The sequence below is a fragment of the Castanea sativa genome, chromosome 4 (assembly GCF_040712315.1).
Source record: "Castanea sativa cultivar Marrone di Chiusa Pesio chromosome 4, ASM4071231v1".
Taxonomy (NCBI): Eukaryota; Viridiplantae; Streptophyta; class Magnoliopsida; order Fagales; family Fagaceae; genus Castanea; species Castanea sativa.
Genome location: NC_134016.1, coordinates 3,102,568 through 3,120,494, shown reverse-complemented (window position 1 = coordinate 3,120,494; position 17,927 = coordinate 3,102,568). Strand labels below are relative to the sequence as shown.

Genomic DNA, 17,927 nt, shown 5'->3' with positions numbered 1-17,927 from the left:
GTAAGCACTCTTAAGTTCATATTGCTTACACGCAATTTCTTTTTGTCAATAATCTCATAACCTTTATTTGCTTAAACCCTTCAACTTGTTTGATGAAATGGCTACATGTCTTTTTTGATAAAATATGGCTACATATGTCAGTTGCACTCATTAGTTCAAGAGTGGTTAACTTGAAATTATTTAATTGATGATTGTTTAATGCAGAAATTGAAGATGTGGAAGAAGCAACAAAAGTATCCCTGTTAGTGATAGCAAATTTTATTTATACATTCAAGTTTTACTATAGAACATTGTGGTGTTTGGAGTGGGATGGGCGATGCTGAGAACATTGTATCATACTGATATGCTTCAATGTTGAAGAAGAAAACTAAACTTATATTGGAATAAAGGGTGGAATGTGGCTCCTTCTTGCATTATGTGGAATATTTGGAGGAAGAGAACGCTTGAGAGGCAAGAACTTTCTCGGATGAGAGAATTAATTCTGGTTTTGTCAGTACTTTATTTTGTGGACTCTATAGTTTGTGAATTTTTATATTCTTTGTATTGATTTTTTCCCCCTCATAATGGCAGGAGAGTGTATACCTGTATGCTTAAACTGTGATCCAAAATCGCTGTACAATTATTTTTAATTAATTGCAATTACTATTATTAGAAAAAAATTGAGAAAATAAAGTTATGTTTGGTAATAGTTATTTATTTATTTTCTATTTTCAAAAACTTGTTTTTGGGAATATATAAAAAAAAAAATTTCTTGTATTTTTGAAATAAAAAACATGTTTGGTTAGCTGAAATTAAAAAGATCGTTTTTTGAAGAAAAAAAATACTAAAATATGTTGTTACTAGGATTTAAGCTCTAATACTAATTCATTAAATGAGACAGGTTCATTAAAGAAAATACGTGTTTTCATTGCCTTTTAAAAATTAGAAATTGAAAACAGCTTTTTGCATGTTTTCAGTTTCCTTCACAAATTGAGTTTTGAGAACAGATTTTGTTTTCTGTCTATTTTAGGTTGCCTAACAAGTTTTTTAGTCTCAAAAATAAAAAATTGTTTTTGGAAATAGAAATAAGATAAAAAAACAGTTACCAAATATACCTTAATATTTTTATCAAATGCCGGGGCCAAAGAATTATCAAGGGAGCTCCCGAAGGAACTTGGAAATCTTACTAATTTAACAACATTGTAATTTGTAAGTTTCCTCTATTCTTAATTTTGTAACCTTTTTTTGTTTATTCAATTTATTTGTCATACTAAACCATATAAAATATAGAAAACGTTTTTCCAAAAAGAAAAAAACAAACATTTTTTCATTGAATGGAATATAAATTGAATGAATTCCAAAAAATATTTTATAGTGAAACAAATAGATCGTAGTCTTGAGATGAGAGAGAAATGAAAGTTGATATACAGCCATTTACTATATATATTTTTTGAGAGAGATTATTAACTTATGGAGTCCAGCACCTGATAATTTTCTTGAGCCATATCTCAATGGGAAAGCTGAACCTAGGAAAGGGATGGAGGAGACTGAAGGATAAGTAACTTGATGGACGTGACAAAATGTTTTTAAAAAATGAATCATCTTCTTAAAAATGTAAGTCAATACATTGCAATATAAAAGATGAATTGTTAACCAATGTCCTTAAGGCACTCGTTAACATTATAAAAGACAAAAAAAAGTAAGTCAATACATTGCATTATCAAAAAATAGTCACAAGTTAGACTATGAGATAGAGAAAGAGAGAGAGAGAGAGAGAGAGAGAGAGTGTTGCTCAATCAGAGGCTCAGAGCAGAGATGAGATAGAGAAAAAGTGAGAGAACTGAAATTCCTTGATGTTGTCTGAGGTTCTTATTTCCCAATCTCGCCATCGTCGTCTCCGATCTTGCAATCTTCAATCTGGGTAAGGGAATCTTTGATCTCACCATCGACTGCTCTAAGTGTTGCTATTGTAGCGCTGCTGAGGACCTGAGATTCTTATTTCCCTTAGGTTAGGAATTTTTTTGGTTTAAAATTTGATTCGGTATTTAGTTAATTAGTTTATAGAAATTTAATTATTATTATTTTTTGTTGATTTAAAAATCTGCTTAAGTAGTGAGTGAGGTCTGGATTGATCTTGGGCTTTTTCCCTTGAGTTCTTTTTGGTCTTGCTTAAATTATAATATTTTTTTTAAAATTTAGTTCAATAAATTTTTTTTTTGGACTTCTTTTTGCTTCAAAGACTCCGATATATTGTTAAGTGGACCAAATTATGAGCCAAAATTTAATTTTATTGGGCATAAAAAAATTGAGGGTGGTCACATTTTTTTTTTTAAGGATAGACAAATATATAATTTTAGCCCCTAGGTTTAAGTTAGATCAAATTCAACATATCTAACTTGCCATGCCCTTGGTATGGGCTAGTGCCGTAGATTTTAATTTAGGGCAAGATTTAGGTACAATACTTAGGTGCTGTTATTTAGGTTCTCCTCTTAATATTCTATCATGTAGATTTTTTTTTTTATGAGATGAAAGTGTATATTTTAGTTAAATAGTCACATGGCTGAATCTTAAAAGGAGACCTAAGAAACAACACCTAAGGTACTATAGTAAATTTTGTCCTTTAATTTATGTCCTTTTTATCATTGGTTAGGTTGGACTTTAGACCTTACTTTTAACCCAACATGGATTATTCCGGTCTGTTATTTTGATGTAAGCTGACGCCGGCCTAGGCTTCTTTTTAAAACTTTTTTAATTTTTTTATTTGGCAAGTAACTTAAAAAAAATAAAGTACAAACTATACCTTTTCATTATTAATTATCATTCAGATTACACTTAACCATCAGAGCTATTGCAATGAATGATCAACCCCTAATTTTAAAAATACGTTACACTTAACCTCTTGTCCTTTGTTTTGTTGTTAAATTTGACAAAATTTAGCATTTAAAGACCAAATTACCTCTATGACATCTATTTTGAATAGAGAAGGGTAAATTAGTCTTTCAGTATACTTTTGACAAAGGTTGGCAACAAACTTGGTTATAGATTAAAGTTACAACTCTACTCAATATTTTTTTATTAGACGTTAATTTTGACAACTTCACTCATCAATCAAATATTTAAATTTCAAATTTTTGTAGTATAAAATTATTCATAAAAATAAGTTTATGGATCAAATCTATAATAATAATAATAATAATAATAATAATAATAATAATAGGTGAAGTTGAAATAAACTCAAATTAGAATTCCAAATTAGAGTTTCAATTTTGCGCCATGTGTCCTAAATTATTTATTGTTAAAGAATTTTATTTCTTAATTTTAGAATCAAATGTGAAACCACATCATAAATATCAATCTAAGTGAGTTATTAAGTACAAAAACCAAAAAGTCTAGAATAAATGAATCGTAAAAAAAAAGTGTTTCACAATAATTAAAAAAGAGCAATTTACATTTTATACCTAATAATATCTTTACAAAATTTTATAAAGAGTTAACAAAATATAAAAATGACTATCAATAGTATTTAAATTATATATAGGAATTATATTATGCATCTTATTGTGTATCTTTAAGTGTATTCATGCATATGTATGAGGTTACAAGCTAGTTGTAAATAACATTTGATTGACATGACATTTGACATGTGTGTTAAGAATATAAAAAAACATGCAATTTAATAGTTAGATTTTCAAAACATGTAGTCATGTTAATTTATTTAGTGAGAGATTTAGTCTTAGGCTACTACTAAATTTGTAGCCAAATTTTGATCCCTTAACAATATATTAGGCCCTTACAAAATAAAAATTAAAAAAAATCAAGAAAATTTTTATTGATCTAAAATTTTGAAAGAAATGTAATTTGTAGCATTAATAATATGATTATTATGCAATGATTTCAAAATAAGAAAACTTGTAGAAGGAAATTGTATGACTTTATCTATTTTCGTGTGTTTTTTTTTTTAAATTATATTTTGTATAATTTAAATTTTTTAAAGGCCATTTTGAGAGAGAGAAAAAAATAATTTAGAGCCCTCATTGGAGTTTTAGGCAATTGTCTATCTTACTTATATTGTTGAGTTGCCCCTGCTTCAAGGAGCCACCAAAGGAGTGGTGTATAAGAGAAAATTGTGATTATAAGTATGGGCACACTAATAAGTATAGAGGATGTTAAAAAAAATGCTATATCTACAATATTTTCACAACAAATCTTGTGTGGCAAGTTGTTACTTGCTGTAACTAATGGGTAAGAAAGTAATTTCAGTGGTAGATTTAAATTAAAAACCTGTAACAACCTACCAACTAAGATTTGTTGTGAAAATATTGTGGATGTAGCACTTCTTTAAACATAATTGGAATATACATGCATCACGAGCACAAGTATAGCTTCATGTAATTAATGAAGATCCAGTGGAGTTGAATGTTAGTTGGAAAACATTGTTCAATGAACAATCAACCCCCTAATTTTCAAAATACGTTACACTTAACCTCTTGTCCTCTATTTTGTTGTTAAATTTGACCAAATTTAGCATTGAAAGACCAAATTACCTTTATGACATCTGTTTTGAATAGAGAAGGGTAAATTAGTCTTTCAGCACACTTTTGTTAAAGATTGGTAACAAACTTGGTTATAGATTAAAGTTATAACTCCACTCAATATTTTTTTTATTGGATGCTAATTTTGACAACTTCACTTATTAATCAAATATTTAAATTTCAAGTTTTTGCAGTCTAAAATTATTCATAAAAAATAAGTTTATGGATCAAATAGTAAATAACATTCAATTGGCATTAAATTTAACATGTGTGTTAAGAATATAAAAAATATGCAATTCAACAGTTAGATTTTCAAAATATATAGTCATGTTAATTTATTTAGTGAGAGATGTAGTCTTTTACTACTACTAATTTTGTAACCAAACTTTGATTCCCTTAACAATATATCAGGCTGTTACAAAATTTAAAATAAAAAATACTCTAGAAAATTTTTATTGACCTAATATGTTGAAAGAAATGTAACTTGCAGTATTGATAATAAGATTATTATGTAATGATTTAAAATAAGAAAACTTGTAGAAGGAAATTGTATGATTTTATGTATTTGCGTATATATATTTTTATTATATTTTGTATAATTTAAAATTTTTAAAGGCTATTCTAGAAATTTTTTTTTATAGAGAAAAGTGGTGTATTAGAGCCCTCATTGGAGTTTTAGGTAGTTGTCTTACTTATTCTGTTGAGCTGCCCTGTAGGATCCACCAAAGGAGTGGTGTATTAGAGAAAAGTGTGATTATAAGTATGGGCACATTGTTAAGTACAGAGGATGTAAAAAAAAGAAGAAAAAGCTATGTCTACAATATTTTTACAACAAATCTTTTGTGACAGGTTGTTACTTGCTATAACTTGTGGGCAAGAAAGTAATTCAGTGGTAAATTTAAATTAAAAACTTGTAACCTATCAACTAGGATTTGTTGTAAAACTTGTAAAAACTTGCTATACATTGTTCCGTTAATGCTTTTGTCTAAATAGCAAGGAAGTCAATACCGTACTGGAGACTGTACCGGTTTGGCCACCGGTACGATATATTTCGGATACCGGTCAATACTGGTGTACCGTTTTGGGTTTACCGCTATTTTATATACACACGCACACACACACACACACGCCAAAATCTCTAGAACTATGTTTATAAGCATATAATATTTCACTTATATTATAGTAAATATAAAAGTTTATCATAAAACATTACCTCAATTCAAAACAAATTATTCATAGTTTTAGACTTTACTATCAATTAAAAGGAAAAAAAAATTATAAAAAATAGAAAGTTTAGCTGTTCATTACATACTAAGAAAACAAATAATACTAATAAGTTAATATAAATATGTTACCATTATGTCCTTACAAAAATTCAAAAATTACAAAACTAAAAAAAAAAAAAGGTTTTTTTTTTTTTTTTTTTTACCGGCCCGTACGCCCGGTATTGGCCGATATTGCCCGAAATTGGCCGGTACGCGGCCGGTACTGCCTGTATTTTTTTCGGTACAAAATAGAAGTGTACCGGTACCGGTGCACTGGCCGGTACGGCCAGTACCGGTATGGTATCGACCACCCTGCTGAATAGTGAATACACATAAAATTGAGCTACCCGAAAGGAAAGCGTTTTATTCAGCAAAAATAAAGGAATGGGTCATAATTAATAATGAAACTTTCTAAAGGAAACTTTTTATTTTATTTTATTTATTTATAGGAATTCTAAAGGTAACCTTTTTTTTCTTCTTCTTATATTTAAAATGTTAAAGTAACATATCTCTATTGTTAGAAATTTAGTTGACATCTACCATGTAGATACTAGACTAACTGGCACTACACTTATTAGTATGGAAGAAAATGTTTAAAGTATTATAAGTTTTATTACATAAAGCTTATAAACTAATGTGAGAATTAATTTAATTTGTGTGCTTTAGTCATCTCAAATATGGATATTTTTTAATTGTCTTTTTCTAGTTGGTAATACATTAGTTTATAAGTTTAATATATTAAAATTTATAATATTTTTAGCACTTCTCATATATATATATATATATATATATATATATATATATATATATATATATATATATATATATATATATATATATATAAAATGAATTTCTAATAAATCCAATGGTTAAAAAACTGGTGGTCATGTCTTCATCTTTTTAGACATGAGTGATGTAATAATTCCATTAAGTCATTAAACTCCCTTCAAAATTTTTCTTTAAAAAGAGTTATTAAATTCTTTCCTTCACCCATCACATCTTCTTCTGCTGCCTCTCTCTCTTTCTCTCACTAAATTCTATATATATATATATATATATATATATATATATGTATGTATGTATTCCAAATTTCGTAACAACTAATTACTAACAATTCCCTCTTTATCTTATTACTTGGTGTTCTGGAGCTAAAAGAGAGGTTAAAGAGGAGACATGGCTTTATCACTCAACTCCAACTTTCACTCCCTTCCTTCAGTATTTCCTCTACCATCAATGAGAACTCGAGATCTCCCAAATTTTCTATGACTTCCACCATCTTCTCCAACACTAAGTGAATTTAAACTTCAAATTATCTCATCTTTTCACAGGAATAACATTTTTCATAATTAGAAAGAAAGATGGATCAATAACTCATTTGAATTGTTGATTTTCATATAATATATTATAATATCTTGATTTGTTTTGTTTGCTCTTTAAACTTGGTATATATTCATGCACACAGCGAAGTCATAATAATACGATGATGATCACATTTATTTTATTATAAAAAGAAGATCACTTTTTTTTATGAAACTCAAAAAATATCACTTAACTCTTTAGAAATTATAAAAGATATATTGATGCCCATTTTTGCTAAAGAATCTATAGGCCTTGGGACCAATTGTCTTTGTTTTTATAACAAGTACCCTTAGCATACTGGTTAACAATCCATTTTAAGAAAGTTTTGATACTACTTTTATGGGAAATGAAAAAGTTGTCAAAACATAAATTTTTTTTTCTTATAAAAACTTTCTTTAAATGGATTATTAACTAATGCCCTAAGGATTTCCGTCAGAATTTTCATTTTGTAAAATCCTATCTCATCTTATGCATGGACTCAATGTGCTTTAATGGGAAAAGTAAAGGAGTACGGTATGGAGGGAAAAGATTGGGTGTGTGTTGGTTTAACATGGACCGAAGATACAAAAACTTGCTAAGTGAGCCGATGACTTGTTATATGCGACTATAAATTCGGCTTGACTATATCTAGCCATGAGAAGTAAGCCCACTTCATTTAATGCTGTCTAACGAGCTTTGGCAAATTCAGCAAGTTCCCTAAGTTCCATTTTGACCTAGAATGGTTAGTAAAAAAAATTACTCAAATTGTGATTAAATCAACCCACCCTGATACCTAAGCAAAAACAAAAATGAAGCTTTCCATCCTGGATCTTTGGAGCATCTTACCTAAAACACTTACTTTACCCAAACTCTCTCTCTCTCTCTCTCTCTCTCTCTCTCTCTCTCTTACCTTGTCCTATGCTTTCCTCGTCTTGCGTTTGACACTGATAGATATTGGAAGTATTGTTAATTTATTTTACCTCTTATGAGTTCATGTCTTTGAGCCGCTTTCTTTGCTATGTACCATTAGCCTCCATTGGACGTCTAGACTGAGTTTGGACTTGATTCCCTTCTCTTTTGAACCTTGGTTAATTGGGTCATTCCCATTTTTCTTGGGCTCACTTGAAATCAACCCCTACAAGATGTTAAACTATATACCTTATTAATAAATGATGGATGCATTTGGCATAGCAATTCTAAATCACCTATAATGGTTTTCATATTGCATTTAATTTGACCATGGCTTGCATTTTAGCTTCAACATCCTAACATTAATAACTTTTGTCTCTTTTTTGTTGGATTTAGAGAAGTAGAAAAGTGTTTAGGTTATCCTAATGAATTCAATGTCAACAAAGTCTGTCCCGTATCACCTAAGAAGGTTGAAATTTTCAAATCTATGGAGGGTTGGACTAAAAACAATGTCCTAACTATTCTAAAACCTGTTGAGAAATGTTGGCAACCACAAGATTTTGCCTCAGATGGATTTATTGAGCAAGTTCATGAATTAAGGGAGAGAACAAGAGACATTCTGGATGAGTACCTTGTTACCTTAGTGGGTGATATGATCACAGAAGAAGTCCTTCCAACTTACCAAACTCAAATTAATTCCACTGAAATTTTTCACGATGAAACTGGTGTAGATAACACACCTTGGGCAATTTGGGCTAGGGCATGAAGTGTAGAAGAAAACAGGCATGGTGATCTTCTTAATAAGTATCTTTTCCTTTCTGGAAGAGTGGACATGAAACAAATTGAGAAGACAACTCAGTACTTGATTCGGTCAGGAATGGTGAGATTTTAAACACTAATACAGATTCTTCAAAAATTTTAAGTTATACAAAAAATGCTAAATTTAATAATTTAAAAATTACACTAATAATTTTCTCTTTTGCACTTTCATAAAATATCAAATATTAAAAAACTTAAAGAAGGTTATGATTGAAAAAAAAAAAAAAAAGGTTAACGTGATTCAGTCATAACCACTTACATCTTTAACCTTTTAAATAGTTATATAATTTTTCTTTCTTTTGTGAAAGAAATTTTTATATACCTATTTAAATTTCAATTTTACCCCTTGGCTGTTCTAATTATTAGATTTGACTATCAGTTATCACATAGGTGCAAAATCAATCAGAGCAGTTCCTGATTTTCAAAATTGAAATAATTTCTTTGACCAACTTTTAATCTATAACTCATGCAATTAATAATTGCAACTCTCTTTAACAATGTCACAAGAAGTTCGCATCACAATCCTAAAATAGCCATTGATGAGTTAAGCCTTGCTTTTTGTTAGACTTATGATTAAGTAATTAAATTTATCATTTCCTAACAGCTTAAACTTTTGGGACTAATTTAACATGGTATCAGAGTAGGAGATCCTAAGTTGGATCCCTGGTTTTATTCTACCTCCCATTTAAAATGTTAAATTCCCACTTGTTGAGCCCCCACTTATAAAGGGAAAGTTTAGGCCCACAAGTTAGGGAGAGTGTTAGACTTATGGTTAAGTGATTAAATTCATCATTTCCTAACAGTTGAAACTTTTGGGAGAATCGGTAATTTAACTCTTTTATATTACATTCCTTATTAAACTATTACAGTGTTGGATGGAGATCTTTACTCTTAAAATTTGAATGGATTAACTTGATGTGCATTTTGTACCTAGGATCTTGGCCTCGGGCATGATCCATACCTTTTAACCATTTACACATCATTCCAAGAACGAGCAACATTTATTTCTCATTGGAACACAGTCAAGCTGGCCATGCAACATGGGGACATAAAGCTTGACATATATGTGGCATAATAGCCTCAGATGAGAAGCGCCATGAAACTGCTTATACAAAAGGACAAAACTTAGGTACAATATCTTAGGTACTGTTCGTTAGGTTCTCCTCTTAAGAGTTAGACAAGTGGATTTTTTCTCATAGAATGAAAGTATATTTTTTAGTTAAGTAACTACATGGTTGAATTTTAAGAGGAGAACCTAAAGAACAACGCCTAAGTACTATACCTAAGTCTTGTCCTATACAAAAATAGCTGAAAAGCTTTTTGAGCTCAATCCAAATGATATGGTAATAGCCTTTGCAGACCTAATGAGGAGGAAAATCTCAATGCCAGCCCATTTGATGTGTTAGAAATACTGAATTCAATAGTATTGTATTTCACACTGAAATAATATACATGAGTGCCTTTATATAGGAGGCATATGAGTGCTGTACAAGTAAATATGAGTGCAGTACAAGTACAAGTAAAAGTGTAGTATAATGTGTGCTATACAAGTAAGTAACCTAATTGGGTCAAGCCCACAATACTATACATACGTTAACAGCCCCACTCAAACTCAAGGTGGATGGGACTTGGTGAACTAAATCACGAAGGCGTCCCTTAGGATGGGACTTGGTGAAGATGTTTGCAAGTCGATCTTTAGAGGAGACGGAGAAGAGCTTGAGAGAAACATGAACAAGATGATAATGGATAAAATGACAATCAATCTCGATATGTTTAGTTCGTTCATGGAAGACATCACTGTGAGCAACGTGAATGACACTCTGATTATCACAATAAAGAGGAGTAGCAAAGGATGTAGACACACCTAAGTCCTTAAGAAGCCATCGTAACCAAAGGAGCTCAAATGTGGTATCAGCAAGAACATGATATTCTGCTTCAGTACTAGAGTGGGCCACAAATGTTTGTTTCTTACTTTGCCAAGAAATCAAGGAAGAGCCAAGGAGAAAACAATAGCCAATGGTGGACCTACGATCAGTAGGATCTCCTGCCCAATCAACATCAGAGAATGCACGGAGTACAAGAGGAGATTGAGCTGAGTAGAAAAGGCCATGGAAGAAAGTGCCCTTCAAGTATCGAAGAATGCGCAGAACAGCAGCATAGTGAGTCGATCGTGGAGCAGACAGATACTGGCTGACCTGATGAACAACATAGGAAATGTCTGGATGAGTAACTGTGAGATAGACTAGGCTGCCAACCAATCGTCTATAAAGAGAAGGATTAGACAATGGTTTCCCCCTCGAGGGAGTCAGATGCGCATTAAGCTCAACTGGAGTGTCAACAGTCTTGCTGTTAGTGAGTCTAGCATGAGACAAAAGGTTAGAGGCATACTTGGCTTGAGTAATATAAAGACCATCTGAGGAACAAGTGATTTCAAGACCCAAGAAATAGCTAGGGTGTCCAAGATCTTTCATCTCAAACTGCTGATTGAGAAAATCCTTGAGTTCTTGTATGCCACTAAGGTCATCACCAGTTATGATCATATCATCCACATAGAGGAGAAGTAGAATGGTGCCTTTATTAGTACGACAAAAAAATAAGGCAGCATCATAAGGACTGGCAGTGTAACCCAAGAAAAAGATGGTAGAGCTAAAATTTTCAAACTAGGCTCAAGGAGCTTGTTTAAGACCATACAATGCACGTCAAAGGCAGAAAACCTTGTTTGATTCAATGGAGAGACCTAGAGGAGGTTGCATGTAAACTTCTTCACTCAAATCCTCATTAAGGAATGCATTTTTAACATCCATCTGAAAAAGATCCAATTTTCTAGCAGCAACAACAGCTAGGAGGGCACGAACAGATGAGATGCGAGCAACTGGAGCAAAGGTCTCTTCATAATCAATCCCATACTCCTGTGTAAAACCTTTTGCAATAAGACGAGCCTTATAGCGCTCAATGGACCCATCTGAGCGAGTCTTAATCTTGTAGATCCACTTGCAATCAACCACAGACTGTCTAGGAGGGAGAGTAAACAGGTCCCAAGTATGGTTTTTGGTTAATGTATCAAGTTCTTCTTTCATTGCAATCTACCATAAAGGGTCAATGGAGGCCTCACGATAGGTTTGAGGCTCGTGGAGTGTAGCAAGTGCAGTGTAACAATGATAATCAAGTAAATGTGTAGGAATGGATCTTACCCGGGTTGAGTGACGAGGTGGAATGTCTTGTGGAGGTGGAAGGTCTTATGGAGGATCTTCAGGCGGAGCAGGAGCGGGGGACCTAGGCTCAAGTTGGGGTAGCTCGTCATCAATTTGTTCATCTTCGACCTGTCCAGAATAGGCATCAAAAGGATCTGGAGGTTGAATAGAGAAGTCCAAAGGAGGATCAAGAGGATTTGGAGAAGGAACATGAGACTCCTCTGGAAAGACTTCAAGTACAGACAAGGTAGTAAGGGAAGACTAAAAATGGGAGAGTTCAACAAACAAGCGGTGTTCCCAGAAGACAACATTACAAGAAACACGAAGACGATGAGAGACAGGATCATAACACCGATACCCCTTTTGTGCTTCGCCATATCCAAGGAAACAACAAAGTCTAGATCGAGGCTCAAGTTTGTTATGCTCATGAGGCTGAAGAAGAACAAAACAAGCAGATTCAAAGGAGCGAAGGTGATGATAGTCAAGGGGTGACCCAAAGAGGCGCTCATACGGAGTTTGATTATGGATGACAGTGCTTGGAATTCGGTTAATAGTGTGAACAGCATGAAGAGCAGCTTCACCCCAGAATGGGAAAGGAACCTTGGCAGAAAGAAGAAGAGCACGAACAGTGTCAAGAATATGACGAAGTTTTCGTTCAGCTCGACCATTTTGCTGAGAGGTACCTGGACAGGTTAGATGATGTACAGTGCCATAGGAGTGTAACAGAGCTTGAAAAGCATATTGAGTATATTCAAGAGCATTATCAGAACGAAAAATTTTGATTCTTTTGGGGAATTGGGTTTCAACCATTTTTGCAAAGTTACTATATATTGGCAAAATTTCAAAACGAGATTTCATAGGAAATATCCAACTGTAACGAGAATAATTATCGATAAAAACAACAAAATATCGAGATCCACCAATACTAGCAACAGGAGAAGGTCTCCAAACATCAGAATGAACTAACTCAAAAATACTATTAGAAATAGAGTCACTATTATTAAAAGGTAAAGCTGGCTGTTTTCCTAACTGGCATAAAGTACAATCAAAATTGTCTTTGGACACAGAATCTAACAGACCCTTAGAAGCTAACTGTTGTACCCGAGAAGAGGGTGCATGACCAAGACGAGAGTGCCAAAGTGAGAGAGAGGGTAAGGAAGACACCGCAGTGGCAGCAGCAGCAACAGAAACCGGAGCAACAGGTGGAAGATAAAGATTGTCCACGGGAAACATACGCCCAACTCTAGGGCCGATCCCAAGCTCTTGCCTCGTCCTCGAATCCTGCACAATACACCCAGAATAGTCAAATATAAGGCGATAACCTAGTTCAGGTAATTGTTCCACAGAACACAAATTATAGGATAGGTCAGGAACATGGTAGACCCTAGGAACAGAGAGGTTGGAGGTCGAAACAAAACCTAGACTATTCCCATGCATGGTGGAACCATCAGCTATGTGAATATTTAGGGGATGTGGAGCAGGGTCAAGTTTGGAGAATAAGGACGAGTGAGGTGTCATGTGATTGCAACAGGCAGAATCAAAAAGCTAAGTTTGAGACTTACCAGGTAAAACTGAGAAAGCAGTGGAAAGAGATGCATTACTAGCCATATGAACAGCCTGAGCTATGATCTCCTATAGTTCAGTGGGTGAGAGGTTGATAGTGGATCCAAAAGACTAGGACTCAGCTGAAATGGTAGGCATTGGCAGAGTAGACTCAGTATTAGCAATTGCAACAATAGATTTGTTGCGACGGTAACAAGTCTCAATAGTGTGGCCAAGACGCTTGCAATAGTTGTAGAACATTTTGTTGATCTGTCTGCGACGATTGCTGGAGCCAGATGGATCACCTGAGTGCTGAGGTTGCTCTATGGGTGGAGAAGAAGGAGTAAGGGCCAGAACATTAAACTTATCCTGGGCTTGAAGAGTTGCAAGGCGAGCTTCTTCTCTTACTAACTCGTTCACAGCAGTATCAAGAGAGGGAGGAGGACAACGATTAAGAAGTTGACCTCGAATGGGCTCATAGTCCTTGTGGAGTGACATCAGGAACTCATAGAGACGAAATTCATCTCTAATAGCAGCATATTGTTAAGCATCTTTTGAGCATGCCCAAGTTGGATCAGAAAGGTCAATTTGGTCCCAAATGAAGCGAAGCTGATCATGGTAGTCATTGATGGACTGCCCCGGTTCTTGCTTGAGTTGATGCAATTCAACCACTATCTGATATTTCATGGATCTGTGAGTAGTAGAGTATCTTTTGGCTAACATATCCCATGCTGATTTCGCATCATCAAAGCTGCCCAACAAATTGGAGATGGAGGGAATGGAAGTGTTTCGAATCCATGTGAGGATCATGTGATTGTGACTATCCTATTCAATCATGCGACTGAGGAAGACAGTATCTTCTTCACTTGCCCCCTTCACTGGAATAGTGATTGCACCAGTACAATAATGCCAGAGCATGCGACCCTTAAGAAAACTACGCATAGCTTGAGACTAAGATAAGTAATTCCTAGTCCCCTCCAATACAGTATTGATGGGGTAAGGAAGAAAAACATCCTTTTTATCCATTTAGAGACACAATATGCAAAAACAGACTGCAAAAATGAAATCTACGTGAAAAACTGAGTAAGGACAACCTGGGCTGCAAAAAGTCAACTCTGGAAAAAAGTCAACGGTCAACGGTCAGTCAACGGTCGATCAATGATGACGTCAGCATGATGACGTGTCGCTGACGTCAGTAGGTGACTGGATGCTGATGTCAACTAGGGCTGACGTGGCACTGATGACGTCACGGATGACGTCAGCCTGGAAGGATGACGACGCGTGAGGCACGTGAGCTTTAGCGCAGGTTCTTTGAGCGGCGTGTGGCGGCGCAGGTGGTCTCTGATGGCTACGAGGCTTCCACGAACAGGTAGATTGGAGCAAGACGATCTTTGTGGTACCTTCGAAAAATTTATCGGAGCAATATTCACGGCGGTGCCGGAAAAGGCAGTGGTCTTTGCAATGTTCGAACTCCTCAACGGCGGCTGCTACAGATCCAGAACCCCAGGACGATGTCTAGAAGACTTGAAGGTTCAACGGCGAAAGGCTGTGGCAGTTGTTGTGACAGCAGAAACAAAATTAAGAATGGAGTTACACCAATAAAAACAAAACTGCTAAGAAAATGTCAGAGTAGTGATTCTGATACCATGTTAGAAATACTGAATTCAATAGTATTGTATTTCACACTGAAATAATATACATGAGTGCCTTTATATAAGGGGCATATGAGTGTTGTACAAGTAAATATGAGTGCAGTACAAGTAAGAGTGTAGTACAATGTGTGCTATACAAGTAAGTAACCTAGTTGGGCCAAGCCCACAATACTATACATACGTTAACATGATGTATGATGGCCATGACCACAATCTTTTTGATCACTTTGCTATGGTTGCATCTAGGATTGGGGTCTACACGGCTAGGGACTATGGAGAAATTGTGGAACTTTTGGTGGCTAAATGGAAGGTAGAGAAGCTTACTGGACTTACAATTGGTAGTCCTAGCTAGGACTACGTATGTAGGTTGGCTCAAAGGACGAGAAGGCTTGAGGAGAGAGCTATAGCAAAGGCTCAAAAAGCACCCAGTATTCCTTTCAGCTGGATTTCTGGTAGAGTGGTGTAGCTAGCTTATTAGATGGGTTCTATTTTACTTGCTTTTTTTTGTGTGGGTATTTAAATATTAAAATAATTGGGGAGAGTGGTTTGAAGCTTAGTTCTCTTTATAAGAATTCCACATAACGTCACTTTAATTTGCTACAACTGAAATAAACTACCAATTAAAAACAAATCCTAGCGTCAGATTATATGAGCAAAACGAAGTACAAATCATGTGTTAAATCATGAAGGTTAAGGTGGTGCTGTTCTTACTTAATTAGTCTTATTTAACTGTAACCAAAGATTTTACTTAAGAAATATGTTAGAATTATTCTCCAAAGTTTATTGTCTTTTTGATTGATGTGACAGCATATATTGCATTACCACGTTGGTTGGTTTGGTAATCGTTTTACATACACTCAATTGCACCACCATTATAATCCCATTGTTACTAATAAATAGTTAGTATTTTAAAAACTTTATGGTGAAAAAAATATTAAGAATTTTAGAGAATCTCAATTTATTAAGTTGGTTTCCACCCGCCAGGTTTCTTGTAGCTCAACTAACACCTCTTGGTATTTTCAATTGAGACATTCAAATTTTAAACCCACACCACCTATTTTAACTAGCACTTAAGAATTTTAAAGGATTGCATCCTATCTCCCTCTCTCCCACTATCTATCTATTTTTTTAAAAAATTATTATAGTTGGCTTAGGCCTAAGCTAAGAAATTATTTAGTGCACTTGGTGCAACACACTTTCCTCTCATATTAATGTTGATGCCGAGTGAGGGGTTCAAACTTATGAGTAGGTGGTTTGGACCCCAAGTCCTAATAAGTGCTACCCATAAAAACAGGCCAATAACTCTAAGCTTGCTAAACCAAGCCCCACATCAAAAGCCCACAATGGCCCAAGATGTGAACCTAAACAAGCGAACCAATAAAACCTAAGGAAATCAACCCAAGTCCTGCCATGATGAACTAAAAAAGATATGTGTGGCAAAATGGAGAGTGACCTAACAAAGGGTTCGGTAACCTCATAATATGCCACAATGGACTAGTACAACCAGTAACTCATTTGAAATAGTATGATATTATAAGGAAAAATGGCTCAATCTGCAACCCAAGCATGTAGTAAAGCATGATCCATCACAATCAAAAGTCCATGAAGGTAAACTTTGGTAGGAAGGAGAGGAAGACATGCAAGAGATTGTAGCATCCTATTGTGGCTTTTGGATGTTGTGTTTGCAGGAAACACACGCTTCAAAAGAACGAAAGGGAAAGCGCTACAAGGTGCATGTCAAATCCATTTATTATCGTTTCACCATTTATTACACAAATTTCAAAGAGGGTGAAGATCCGTACGTTCCCATGTCGCCTGAAATGAAACCGTGAGGGACTGGCTCCCCAAAGCGGATAAGTCCGATTAGTGTCCTCACAGTGACTATTCATATCCTTCTGTTGATTAGTGCTTGCTACATATCCCTCATGGCAGCTCAAGTTGCGTTCATCCCTAGCTGCTCATGACATGAGCTTGCATTAGAATGTTCTCACTTCTTTGTTACTAGGAATAAGTTGTGTTTATAATGCCTTTTGTAGAAAGATTTACTAGTATTGATTTAGCGAAGTTTCTCTCATTCAAAAACTTCAGGTATGACAACTGTTCTTGCCGCTATTTTTAATTTTTCATTTGGCAACCTTGAACTTGAAGAGCATTTATATCAGTCTTCTTTGAATTATGCTTTTAAGTCTTATCGCTTTTGGATGAAATGCCTAGGTTATAATAATGAGCACTATTTTATACTGGGAAAAAAAGTAAGATCACTCCAATATCTAGGAAACCAAGTAAAAAAATTAGGGCGTATGTGTGTTTAAACAACAGTTTTCAGTTTTTTTGGAAATATGTATGGGTGAAAAAGTGTGTGAAAATACGTGTAATGTTATTTAAAAACTAAAAACAAGTGTTTAAACACATGTACCAAACGGGCCTTTAGTATCTCTGTGTGCAATAATAGAGAGGCATTTCTTTCTTTTTTTTATTTGGAAATATTTTAGCCTGGCATTCATAAGCACTCTTTTAAAAACTTGTTAAACTGGGGCGTAGCCAGAAAATTTTACTTGGGGGGGCCGAATTGTAGTATTGATATATTAACTATAGTTCATATTGAATACAAAATGATTAACTTTGATATATAGTTATATTCTTAAATATTAATTGTAAGGTTAAAGGGCCCAAATCATATATTGGGCCCTGGGCCTTGGC

The 17,927-nt window shown here is 34.3% G+C and overlaps 1 pseudogene; it reads left to right on the top strand.

Annotated features, from left to right (window-relative positions):
• Window positions 1-6,949: 6,949 nt before the first annotated feature.
• Window positions 6,950-15,693, top strand: LOC142632195 (stearoyl-[acyl-carrier-protein] 9-desaturase, chloroplastic-like; annotated as a pseudogene).
• The last annotated feature ends 2,234 nt before the right edge of the window (window positions 15,694-17,927 follow it).